Raw genomic sequence first — 11,604 nt, 5'->3', positions numbered from 1 at the left:
TTTTGTCTGTCATGTTTACATTACTCTGTGGGACTTAACCAGTCCCATGTGTATCCTGTTAGTTCAGAAAAAGGAGAAGCACAGAGTTATTCTCCTTCTCTCCTCCCATTGGTACAGATCCTTCTACCGAAACTGAGAAGAAGACGAACAAGATGAAAAAGAAAGTGGACGTTGGGACAAAGAGAAGCTATGTCCTTGAAAAATGGTTATCTTTGAGGTTTCTGATTCAAAATCAACATTCTTCTTTGCACACCAGTTTTGATTTTCACCAGGGTGTTGAGGCTTGGCACTTCACTGGATAGCAGATTACACATGGTGGATGCAGTTGCTGTTGTGGACTCTAATGGATGACAAGGAGGTCTGTGTATAACAAGTCAGATTCAGTGGGGAAACAAATTTCTCCTCATATCACGGGGTGAATTTTAGAGTACTGTATTTGAGAAATTGTGAGGAGCATCTTGCTTGCAGGAGTCTCTTCCCATCTCCCAACATGCATGTCCCACCAGAAAAACGCTATAGGCTCTGCATGTGGTGGGCGGGCTCTCATTTTACTTGTCTGCACACAGCATGGTTTGATCCATCTTTCCTATGTGGATGGACTTCTACCATGATGATTTCTATGAGCACAAGTACCATGACACCATGAAAGAACTTACACAGTATGTCAAGCTCAACATGCCCTCTTCAGTCTTGCTCTTCTGCTCACATATACTTCTGGAGCAGCTGGAGGAACGCATGATCCTTCAGACCAAGAAAAAGAGGAAGAAGTCCTTGTTTAGATGCCTTAGAGCTGGTGAGTATGGATGGAACCTGGGTCTCTAGGTCTCTGCCTGATTGGCCAAGAGCCCTTAGTACGCCCCAGTTTGGTAAAATGTCCTTTCATTGATATTCTTTGTCAGGTAATATCTGTTCTCCTTTTGAAAGAACTTGGAAGTAATCACTCATTAGAAACACCCTACCTTCTCATCAGTGTTCAGTCCAAACACAAGTTCTACAGCTTCCCCCATTAGATCCTCATGAATGTTTAGTCACACCTTAACTTCTATAGTTCAAAGACTCCTGAACCTATTTCCATGCTCAGGTTTGCATCACCGTAGAACAACTTCTGCAGAACTCCAGATAAAGAACCCATCAGTGATGTCATCTCTGGTGACTGATATACATAGGAAGCCATCACTAATCTCCAGAAAGCATGTGAATATAGAGGGCTTTATTTTTTAATTTGTGGAAAGGCCCAAGCAAGTTTTGAGTCTTGTGGACATCTCACTGGTTCTGAACACCACATGTGATGCAGGTGCACCTGCACATACAACCAAGGAAGAAGATGATCCAGAATGTCTCCCATTGATATTCACAATCCACCTAGATCGGCGCCAAACCAGTCAAAAAGACTCGTCTTGGTGTGCAGGGTAAATGTGTGCTAATGGAAAATGACCCCAGTCTATGTTCAGGAAAATCAATAAGAGAGGTCCAAAATCTAGATTCAGTTGAGGAAAGAGAATCTTTCCTCACAGAATACCCAGACCAATCTGTCTTCTTGCAGGGGATCCAATATCCAATTCAGAAATTAGAACCTGTCACTTCCTGGACTCAGGAAGAAAATCCTGTCTTTATTGAGGAAGTAAATCCCTTTGAGTACTCAGAGGGAGAATTTCTGCTTGAAGGCAACTTAGAGGCCAATCTAGACTTAGAGATTCCATTCCCCCTTCCTGGAAAAATCTTTATTTTCCTTTTGTTCTGATTGTTGTAAAGTGTTAATTCTATTTATTTTTCTAACTTTATTAAAATGTCAATGTTTTTGATATATTGTAGACTCATGAATCCTAAATATGTTTCTTTTTAAACCTACAATCTGAAGCATCGTGCATACGTGTGCTATTGGAGGGAAAACACAGAGTGACAGGGGGCTGAACAAGAGAGCCTACTGTGTATAAATGCAACTGTTAAATGCACAGGAAGCAGCAAAGAAGGCAGGTCATGCCTGGCTGGGGTGATAAGGTGGCTAGAAAAGGTTTTGGACAGCAGATAAGATGTCCTACAAAGCTATTCTGTCAATTGGGACAAATGACATAATATTTATAGTGGTATGTGGGACATTCTTCCAACAGTGAGTTCAAATCTGTATAGATTTTCTTTGTGCTTTGGGTAAATATGGAAGAAAAATTTGGCTCCAATAATATAAAAATCTACTTATGGTTGATATTTGACAAAATATATAGGAAATATTTATACTGGAAAGTAAAAACCATCATCAATAGAAGAAAGAAGGTTTACACAGATGAACAAACACAAAATCAGGAAGGAAAATAACACAATTAAATCAGTTGTATGTAAATACATGTTATATTCTTGATGTTATATATAGTATATTATATAATATTTAAAATTGAATATGAGTTTTCAAACTACACAGGCATTTAAATTTTTAGTCTTAAGTAATTATTTCATAAAATATTAGTGTAAAATATTTTTGGTGAAATACACCTATAATTTGATTATAATTATATGATTATATGAATATATATTTGTGTGTTTCTAGATCTAACACTGATTATTAATAGATGAATAAACATGTACATATATTTGTATATATCTGTCTATGAAGTGAATATAATGAAACTGACTACACTATGTATTAAAATGCACCTATGACTTGAGTCCAAGAGACTCAGGCCTGTAATCCTAGTGATGTGGGAAGCTGGATTCTGAGGTTTAGTCTCTCTTACCCCCAAGGCCTTAGATTTTTAGAGGAGGTCTGGGCCCTTCAGTTTAGCAAAGGGACACATATGCAGTGGGATCACACTCCCCGAACCCAGAGGAAAGTCAGTAGAAATCAGGACAAGCCTCTTATGACACTCTACTCAGTTTCTGTACCAAGATGGCTATCTGTAAAACATCAGAGAAAAAGTAGGCATTCCCTCTAAAAGGATCTAAAAAGAACCTTCTGAACTATAATCTCTGACTATACTGAAATAAACCTTATTTCCCTTCCCAAGCTGCAAACACATAGAAATATGGCAAGGGCTCACGTGAGATGGACAAAGACTTACAAATACATAAAATAATATATTCTGTTTCAGTAATTCAATGACAAATCACAAAAGCATGTCTGGAATTTTTCTTTTTTTTAAAGGAAAAGGAAACATACTCTGAATGTATCAGGAACTGAGTGACTGTTTGGTTGCTGAATTGTTGAATGCACTCCTGGGCAAAGGAGACACATATATGGAAGAAATTATGTGGGGGTGAATATCCTCACACAGCTTCACAAAATAATGGCTATAACTTCTATGATGCCACAGCCACCTTTGCCATAGCAACAAATAGGTGTCAGGCACTGGTTTTGCCCTGAAGTGGACTCAACCAAACCAACAGTAACAAAGAATGAGAGGGAATGACTATTAGCCACCAGACTTCAGCTTGAAGAGCTGTCCTCACCAGAAGCTAGGATAAATTGAGCTGGGCAAGGCTGATCTCCATGTAAGACTCCTGAACACTAAGGATTAGACACTATTATAGGTATTGGAGAAACAGAAGTGAATGTGGCTCTCTGCTCACCAATTTCATGCTGAAATGAAAACCAGAAATCATAATGATAATTCCTATAAATCAGAGAAATGACATTGGTGATTTTGTAGCAACAACTTCACAGTGAAGATGGGAGGAGACAACCCTGAACAAGAGATAGTTGATATGAGAGCCATCATCCAGGCAATGATCTAGGAGCAGGTACTTCAGGCAGTAAGAACAGCAAGTACATCCCCCATTGATGAAAATGGACCTGACTTATTTCAGAAAAGGAAAACTGCACTGACATGCTTGCTTGTGAAGTAAGAATGGAAATGTACAAAGAAGCAAAAAGAGGTCATAAATGAAGATAGGAATAAAATAGATAGATATGGGATACTGTGGATTACAAGATGAAAAGTTCTGATTTTAGTATAAAACTGACATGACCCACTGGAAACAAGTGCTAAATTAGCAGTCGGACACATCTGATTCACCGAAATAATACTTCTACAATGTGATTCTTGCTGGGCTCTGGTGGCTTACAATTGGGATCCTATTTACTCAGGAGGCTGATATCTGAGGATGAGTTTTAAGGAATCCCAAAGAGGAAATTTGGTAAGACATGTCCAATTAAACACCAAAAATATGGATATGAAGCTATGGTTCAACTGGAGGATCACTAGCCTTGAGGAAAAAACCTAAGAAACAGCACGGAGGCCTTAGGACCAAAACCCAGGACATCAAAAACAAAGAAGCCAACAAATAAAATTTGGTGTTCAGTCATTCATCACTTAGCATTCTCTTTCAATGTATTTGGTATGAGTCTTGGAAATTATATCCTTAGCAAATGCTCTCCCCAGATATTTTGCTTCATTACCAACTTTCAAACCCCTGGCAGCACCAATGTCTCCTCCCAGTTAGCATAACAGTCAACCATTGGAAATTTCAAGATATATTTTTTTTACCATATGTATTCTGATCATCTTTCCACATAAATCAAATGAGTAGTAGCCACATTCCACTATTCTGAATGTTTATAATCCTCCTTTGAGTTAATAAGCATTAAAGCTTAAAATTCTACAATGGTTATCAAATTACCTCCTCTTACCTCCATTTAAACAGTAAATCGAGAAAGCTGAGATGTGCTTCAAATAGTAGAGTGTTAGCATCGCATATTAAAGCTAAGAAACAGTACCTAGGTCCTGAATTAACCCCAGTACTGCCCAGTACTGCCTCTCATACACAAAATAATCATGATTACACCACAGGATATGCACATGTTAACAAGGGATATAGATGAATGGAATGATGACATCAATTACCTCACCTTTAGTCTCAAGCATTCTGTACAGCGTAGCCCAGTCTGTGAAAAGTCATAGGTGAAATCTTTCCTCAAAAGCAGCAGATAGATCCTCATTTCCCTCTGCACATTTATATTATTTATACACACATATAAGGGCTCTATTTTCTAACTAATTTTCTTTTTTTTAGGGTGGGGTCTGGTCGTGGGGCCTGAACTCTGGGCCTGGGCGCTGTCCATCAGCTCTTCAGCTCAAGGCTAGTGCTCTACCACTTAAGCCACAGTGCCACTTCCGGCTTTTTTCTTTTTGCTTATATGGTGCTGAGGAATCGAACCCAGGGCCTTGAGCATGCAAGGCAAGCGCTCTACCACTGAGCCACCTTCCCAGCCCCTTAATTTTCTTTTTTATTGTGAAAATACTGTACAGAGAAATGCATAATCTTACACACATGCTTCAGAATTATGTGCCCTTGTTTAGGTTTCATAGGGAGCACAATATATCCATCCTCTGGATCATTCTTGTAATCTTAGCTGTTCACAAGAATGGTATCTGAGGATCACAGTTTTATGCCAACCCAAGCTAATAAATTCTCAAATTCTTATCTTCAATTAAGTAGAAAAAGCCAGAAGTGGAGATGTGGTTCGAGGGGCAGAGTGACAACATTGAGTAAAGCAATCTAAGCAAGAGCTCCAGACCCTCAGTTCAAGCCTGAGTACTGGCCCACTAGTACTTCAAAAGCCAACCTCCCCCCAAACACCAAACCAAAAATATGTCAAAATATTTGTAACTTGTGAAGCAAAATCCAATGAGGAACATAGATGCTAGTTTGTTAAAGAGTTGGCCGGGAAACCCCAAATTCACCCTGTGTTCAAATGACATAATGAAAAAGCAACCAAGTAAAATTTCCCAGTAAAGAAACTTCCTTAGTATTCACTGGGACCCCTGACAAAGATACATTTTTCTATGTTTTTTGAAAATTGGTGTTTTTTTTCAGTAAGGTAAATAGTATAAACTTTTTCTGTAAGTTATACGAGTCATTGGAAGCTCCAAGTGAAGTGAATGTACAACAAAAAGCATACAATATTACAAGTTTCTATGCCTCTGTTGAGACACTAGAAACTTGTTATAGTGTGGCCTCTTGGAAAGAGAAGGGGGATGCTCAGCATCACTGGTCATAAAAGAAATGCAAATCAAAAGCAAAATCACATTTAGATCCCATTCACCCCAGTTAGAATGGCCATTATCAAAAAAAAAACAAATAATAACAGATGCTGGGGTGGATATGCCTCAATGAAAACCCTACTACACTGATGGTAGGAATGTAAGCTGGTTTAACCACTCTGGGAGGCAGTATGGAGGTTCCTCAAAAGACTAAATATAGAACTCCCTTAAGATCAAGGAATCCCACTCCTCACAGTTATCCAAATGATCTCAAACTAGGGCACAATAAGCTACCAGCACAACTATGTTCATTGCAGCATTGTTTACCATAGCTAAGATATGGAGCCAACCCAGTTGCCCCTCAAAAGATGAATGGATCAAGAAAATATGGTATATTTACAGAATGGAATTTTATGCTTCTATCAGAAAGAATGGCATCGTTCCTGTTGTAAGAAAATGAAAAGACTTTGAAGGAATCATACTAAGTTAATCAAACCAATCCCAAAGAAACATGAGCCCTATGATTTCCTTCACTTGCAATGATTATCATTAGCCTATTACTCCTGAAAGTGGATCATAGTAGCACAGGAGTTTTATGGATATATACATGACCATACAAAATGATGCTAACTTAAATGAATGCTAATACATAGAAACGGCAGGTCTTCTTTTGTTTCATTGTTAAGCTTGATGTAACCAATGTACGGCAGATAGTTCATTTTTCTTACTTTATGTTATTTTTCTTCTCCTATTAGTTTTATCCATGGCAATTCCCATCTGTGATTCTGGTACCCTGCATTCTGTATATTCATTTATCTGATTGGGGGGAGGGAAGGGAAATAACAAAATGCTGAAAGAAGTTTAAATGGTGATGCATTGCAACAATGATATTCACAGGACACTATGGCAGAAATTAACTTTCCAACGGGGTGGGGGGATTGGAGGGAAGGGACAGAGGAAGATAAACACTGGAGTGGGTAACAATGTTTAATGAGAAATGTAACTTACTCATGTAAATGTAACCCCTCTATACAGCATCTTTATAATAAAATAGATTTTTAAAAATATAAAAATTAAATTTTTTTCATAAAATCTCAAGCTGATACTAATGGAACTTCTGAGTTCGTATCAAAGAGTTTTTCAGGACTATCAAGAAGCTAGTACTAAGTACATATAACCACAATTAAGAGATAATGAGAAAAGTAGCGCTTTGTACTTTGTTAGATGAATAAAAGAAAATTTGTTTTTGTTTCTGTTAACATAGAATATGTGTTTGTTATCTGCACTGTTCCCAAGTCAGACTAATCTCTTGTCCTTAACTTTCTTTGGTATGTATAACTTGGACATGTAATCTGAGATATAAGTAGTATTCTTTGTTCAATTTGGAGGCACTCCTCCCTGGTCAAGAAGTTAGACTGGAAGACCCTTCACACTTGCTGTTGTTTCTCTCACACAGCTTAGGAGTTTGAGAAAATGACTGTAATTAAGTGCCTCTTACTAATAATAATTATTGGTAGAATCTGAAAACATGTTTGGGTAATAAAATAGACTAGAAAAAGGTTAAGTTTGCTATTTTATATCACTACATTTCTTTTCTTCTAAGTATAGAAGCCAGACTTACCCTAAGAGAAGAAGCAAAATGGCTTATAGAGCTCAGATCATTTCTTTCCACAGCAGATGACAGCAGCAGAAGATATACAGGTCCACAAGTGGCACAAGGAAGTGAGACTTTGATTTCTCCTTAAATCTTAGGGTCGAATGCTCAATGAGGAACCCTATGGACTGATGACAGCTTAAGGACGTAATATTTCCTGTGTTGTTCCATCTTAGGAAGCTGTCACCAGTCTCCCATCACACTGTAGGTGCCACGCCTGACTGGTGACCTTGGCTGTGTCCTGAGAAGGTCCAGAAAGGTTTTGTGATGTTCACTGGAGAGTTAGGATTATACTCTAACAAGACATACAGGAATGTGGTAATAAGGCCTGAGTCAGGGTTTTGTCAGATCTAGATGATTTGTAAAAGTCACTGCTGTCTTCTGGCTAAGAATGTGGATATATTATCAGGGTCCTGCACACAAATTTATCACGTGTTAGTTTGCACCATTTCCTTATGAAAGACAACAAAAGGTCATTAATGCCATCTGACATATTCTCATCAATATTTACTAGGTTAAAAGCTATATAAAATCAAGTTCATCATGAAGAAAAAAACAAGAAAAAAACCAAAAAATTTTTTCTGTACATATCATATGTGACAAAGTATTAAAAGTTAATGAAGCTGGGAAAGTTAAATGGATTTCTTTTTTACTATGGTTGCAACTGTCTTTTACATTTCAAGTACTTAACAAAAAGGATGTAAGCCAATCACGGCCAGTGGTACACACTTGTAACTCTAGCTGTGATCTGAGGAAAGTGGATTATAGCTAGACCAGGTTAGAAAAATCTGTGAAATTTTGATCTCCAATTAACCATTCAAAATCAAGAAGTGAAGGTTGGTTCAAGTGGTATACGGCTACCCTTGAGTTAAAAAAACTAATGGTCAGCTCCCTGAGTTCAAGCTCCATTATACACACACACACACACACACACACACACACACACACACACACACACACACAGTTACCCTTGAATAAAAAGCTAAAAGTCAACTCCCTGATTTCAAGCCCAAGTATTTACACACACACACACCAACACACAAACACATTTTATCTCAAAAATAGCCAGTGACCAGGATTCAGAAACAAGATGATATTTTTCTTTATTTTCTTTCATTTTTGTCATGTTTCTTCATTTATCTCTCTTTGAGAAGTTAAAGGAGTCATATTAAAGTGAGACAAATGATGAGCATGTGCAACAGTTGTATTCAATTGGTATTATATTGAAAATGACCTATGCAACTTATTTGTGTGGAAGGATGGGAAAACTAAGAGATGAAAGGAAAGGGTAACATTCTCCAAAAAGAAATGCACTCTGGGAAGTAGAGCTGTGGCTCAATATGAGTGCCATTCTTCAGCAAAAGAGCTCAAAGGCAGGGCTCAGGCCCTTGGTTCAAGCCTGATTACTGACTGAAACAAAAACAACTACAAAAGAAATGTAGTCATTACCACACGTATGTAATTATCCCCTCTAAAACAAAATAATGATGATGATAATAATAATAATAATAATAATAAGAAGAAGAAGAAGAAGAAGAAGAAGAAGAAGGAGGAGGAGGAGGAGGAGGAGCAGGAGGAGGAGGAGGAGGAGGAGGAGGAGGAGGAGGAAGAGGACGACGAGGAGGAGGACGAGGAGGAGGAACAGCAGGAGCAGGAGCAGGAGGACAGAAGGAGAAGTTAATAAAACCAAACCAGTGAGTGAAAAAAATTGAGAGAGCAAGGGAAGGGGTGACATTTCAAAAAAGAAATATATCCATACCTCACTTATATGACTATAAACTCTGTGTAACTCATCTTTGTAATAATAATACAAAAGAAAAAAAGACAGAAATATAGTGCTGGAGGCATAACTCAAATGGAAGATCCAACTAATATTTATGTGATACCAAGTTCAAAACCCATTATCAATTTCCCCTTCAAAAATGGCTCTTCTCATCATGTGTGCTTTGCCTAGCTTATGAACAGGGGTGCAAACAGTTAAAGACAGAGAAAAGTAAGCTGTCAGGCACAGAACTGTGCTTTTAAGGAGAAGTACTTGCTAGAACACATGTTGACTAGAACACATGATGACTCCATGTTTTCTGAAATAAACAGACCTAGTTGAACTGGAATACAAGCTCCACTGTATATGAGATAGGGACTCAAAATTAACTAAACTCTCTGGATCTCAAAGTCTTCATAGTTAAAGTGAGCATAACAATACATACCTCACATTATGAGATATGGATGTCATCAAACCTGGAGTGGGTGTTATCTTAGGTGTGTGCAACACTCAAACACTGATGGAAGGAGTATAAACTGGTATGATGTTTACTATATTACTTAACAGTAATACAGCAACAATACAGCTCATGCCTGTTATCTTACAAAAGAGGCAGAGAAAATAGGATCAAGGTTCTAAGCCGGAGCAGGAAAATGGAGCAGACTCATTTCCATTGACCTCTAAAGAAGCTTGAGGTGGAGTTTGGTTCAAGTTGTAGAATGCTAGGGTTGAGCAAAAAGCTCAGGAACAGTGTGCAGGCCCTGAGTTCAAGCCCTAGGACCAGCACAAGCACAAGCACAAGCACAAGCACACACACACACACACACGCACTCACACACACCACACAAACACACACAATTTTGTATGCTCCTATCACCCCACTTAACAATACTTTCCCACTTCCAAGCTCAAAAGTTGTTGTTGTTTTGTTTTGTCTTAAAAGGGACTTGCTGTGTAGCTCAGGCTGCTCTTAAGCTTACAATCCTCCTGGGTGCTGTGATTACAGGCATATCTACCATAATTGGCTTCACTCAGTAACTCTATAACATTTTTTTTTGCAAGAAATTCATTCATACTCATGAAGATATGTGACTTAAAGCTGTTCATATTAATATTCTACTGTACAAAATGTAAATAATATACCTGGACATGGTAATATACTACCACATGGTAATGCCAGACACAATTAGGAGTTGAGGAAAGCCAGATTTACACTGCAGAACCTTGTCTCCAAGGAAAGGAAATCTATAAATATAAATCTACTATGAGACGTATAATATGTTAAATTTATATAATGGAAAAAAATTAATTATTGTTAATGGAAATAAAATCTTGGCAGAAATTTTAAATACATACATATGTATATATATTTAAATTTTGAGAAATAAAATTTAAAGTGGTATTATCTGCATTTTTCAGTCTGTAACCTACCCACTTACTGACACATTAATTTCTGTTTAGTCTTCACAAAACACTGTTCTCTCACATAAGTACAAAAAACGCAAAACAAAAAGTACAAAAAAGTGCATTATCATAAATGCAAATATAGTTTATTCCCTACCATAATAATTTGGAGAAAACATGCATTAAGTTAATGGCACTGAATACTGCTCAAGAAGGGGAGGCAAAGAGAATGTAGATTATGTCTGTGTGTTTGTGTGTGTGTGTGTGTGTGTGTGTGAGTTCCATGAGTAAATAATGGAGTCAGAAGTAGACTTAATATTCCTGTTTAGTCTTTTTGCGCAAAGCTGATACTCTACCACGAGAGCCACATCTCCACTTCTGGATTTTGGTTTCTCAATTGGAGAAATATCTCAGATTTTTCTGCATAGGCTGTTTTAAACCAGGATCCTCTGATTTTTCCTCTAAAGTAGCCAGGTTTTAAAATATGAGCCATAGTTGGACAGCAACTACATTAATATTTTTGCATGTTTGAATGAATTTTAGAGTAAGACATATGTTACTTTTGAGAATGTAGGAAAATAGTAATTAATATTTAAGAGATTTTAAAGCATACAAAGCTGAGAATAGAATTTAGCTGAGAATAGAATGGAATAAATCAAAATTACCTATGATAGATTTCAGTCTGTGCACAGAAATAATTGCACTGTTGGAGCCCAAGGCCATCAGATAGCTGAGCTCCAGCTGGCTGCTGTGCTCATGAGGCCAGCTAGTGCTATTCACAAGAATGTGATGTTGTTGGATGGCAGGGATCA

This window comes from Dipodomys spectabilis, unplaced genomic scaffold (assembly GCF_019054845.1).
Source record: "Dipodomys spectabilis isolate Male_0828 unplaced genomic scaffold, ASM1905484v1 ptg000135l, whole genome shotgun sequence".
Lineage (NCBI taxonomy): Eukaryota > Metazoa > Chordata > Mammalia > Rodentia > Heteromyidae > Dipodomys > Dipodomys spectabilis.
The sequence above is the reverse complement of the archived record's forward strand: the minus strand, read 5'-3'. Positions refer to the sequence as shown.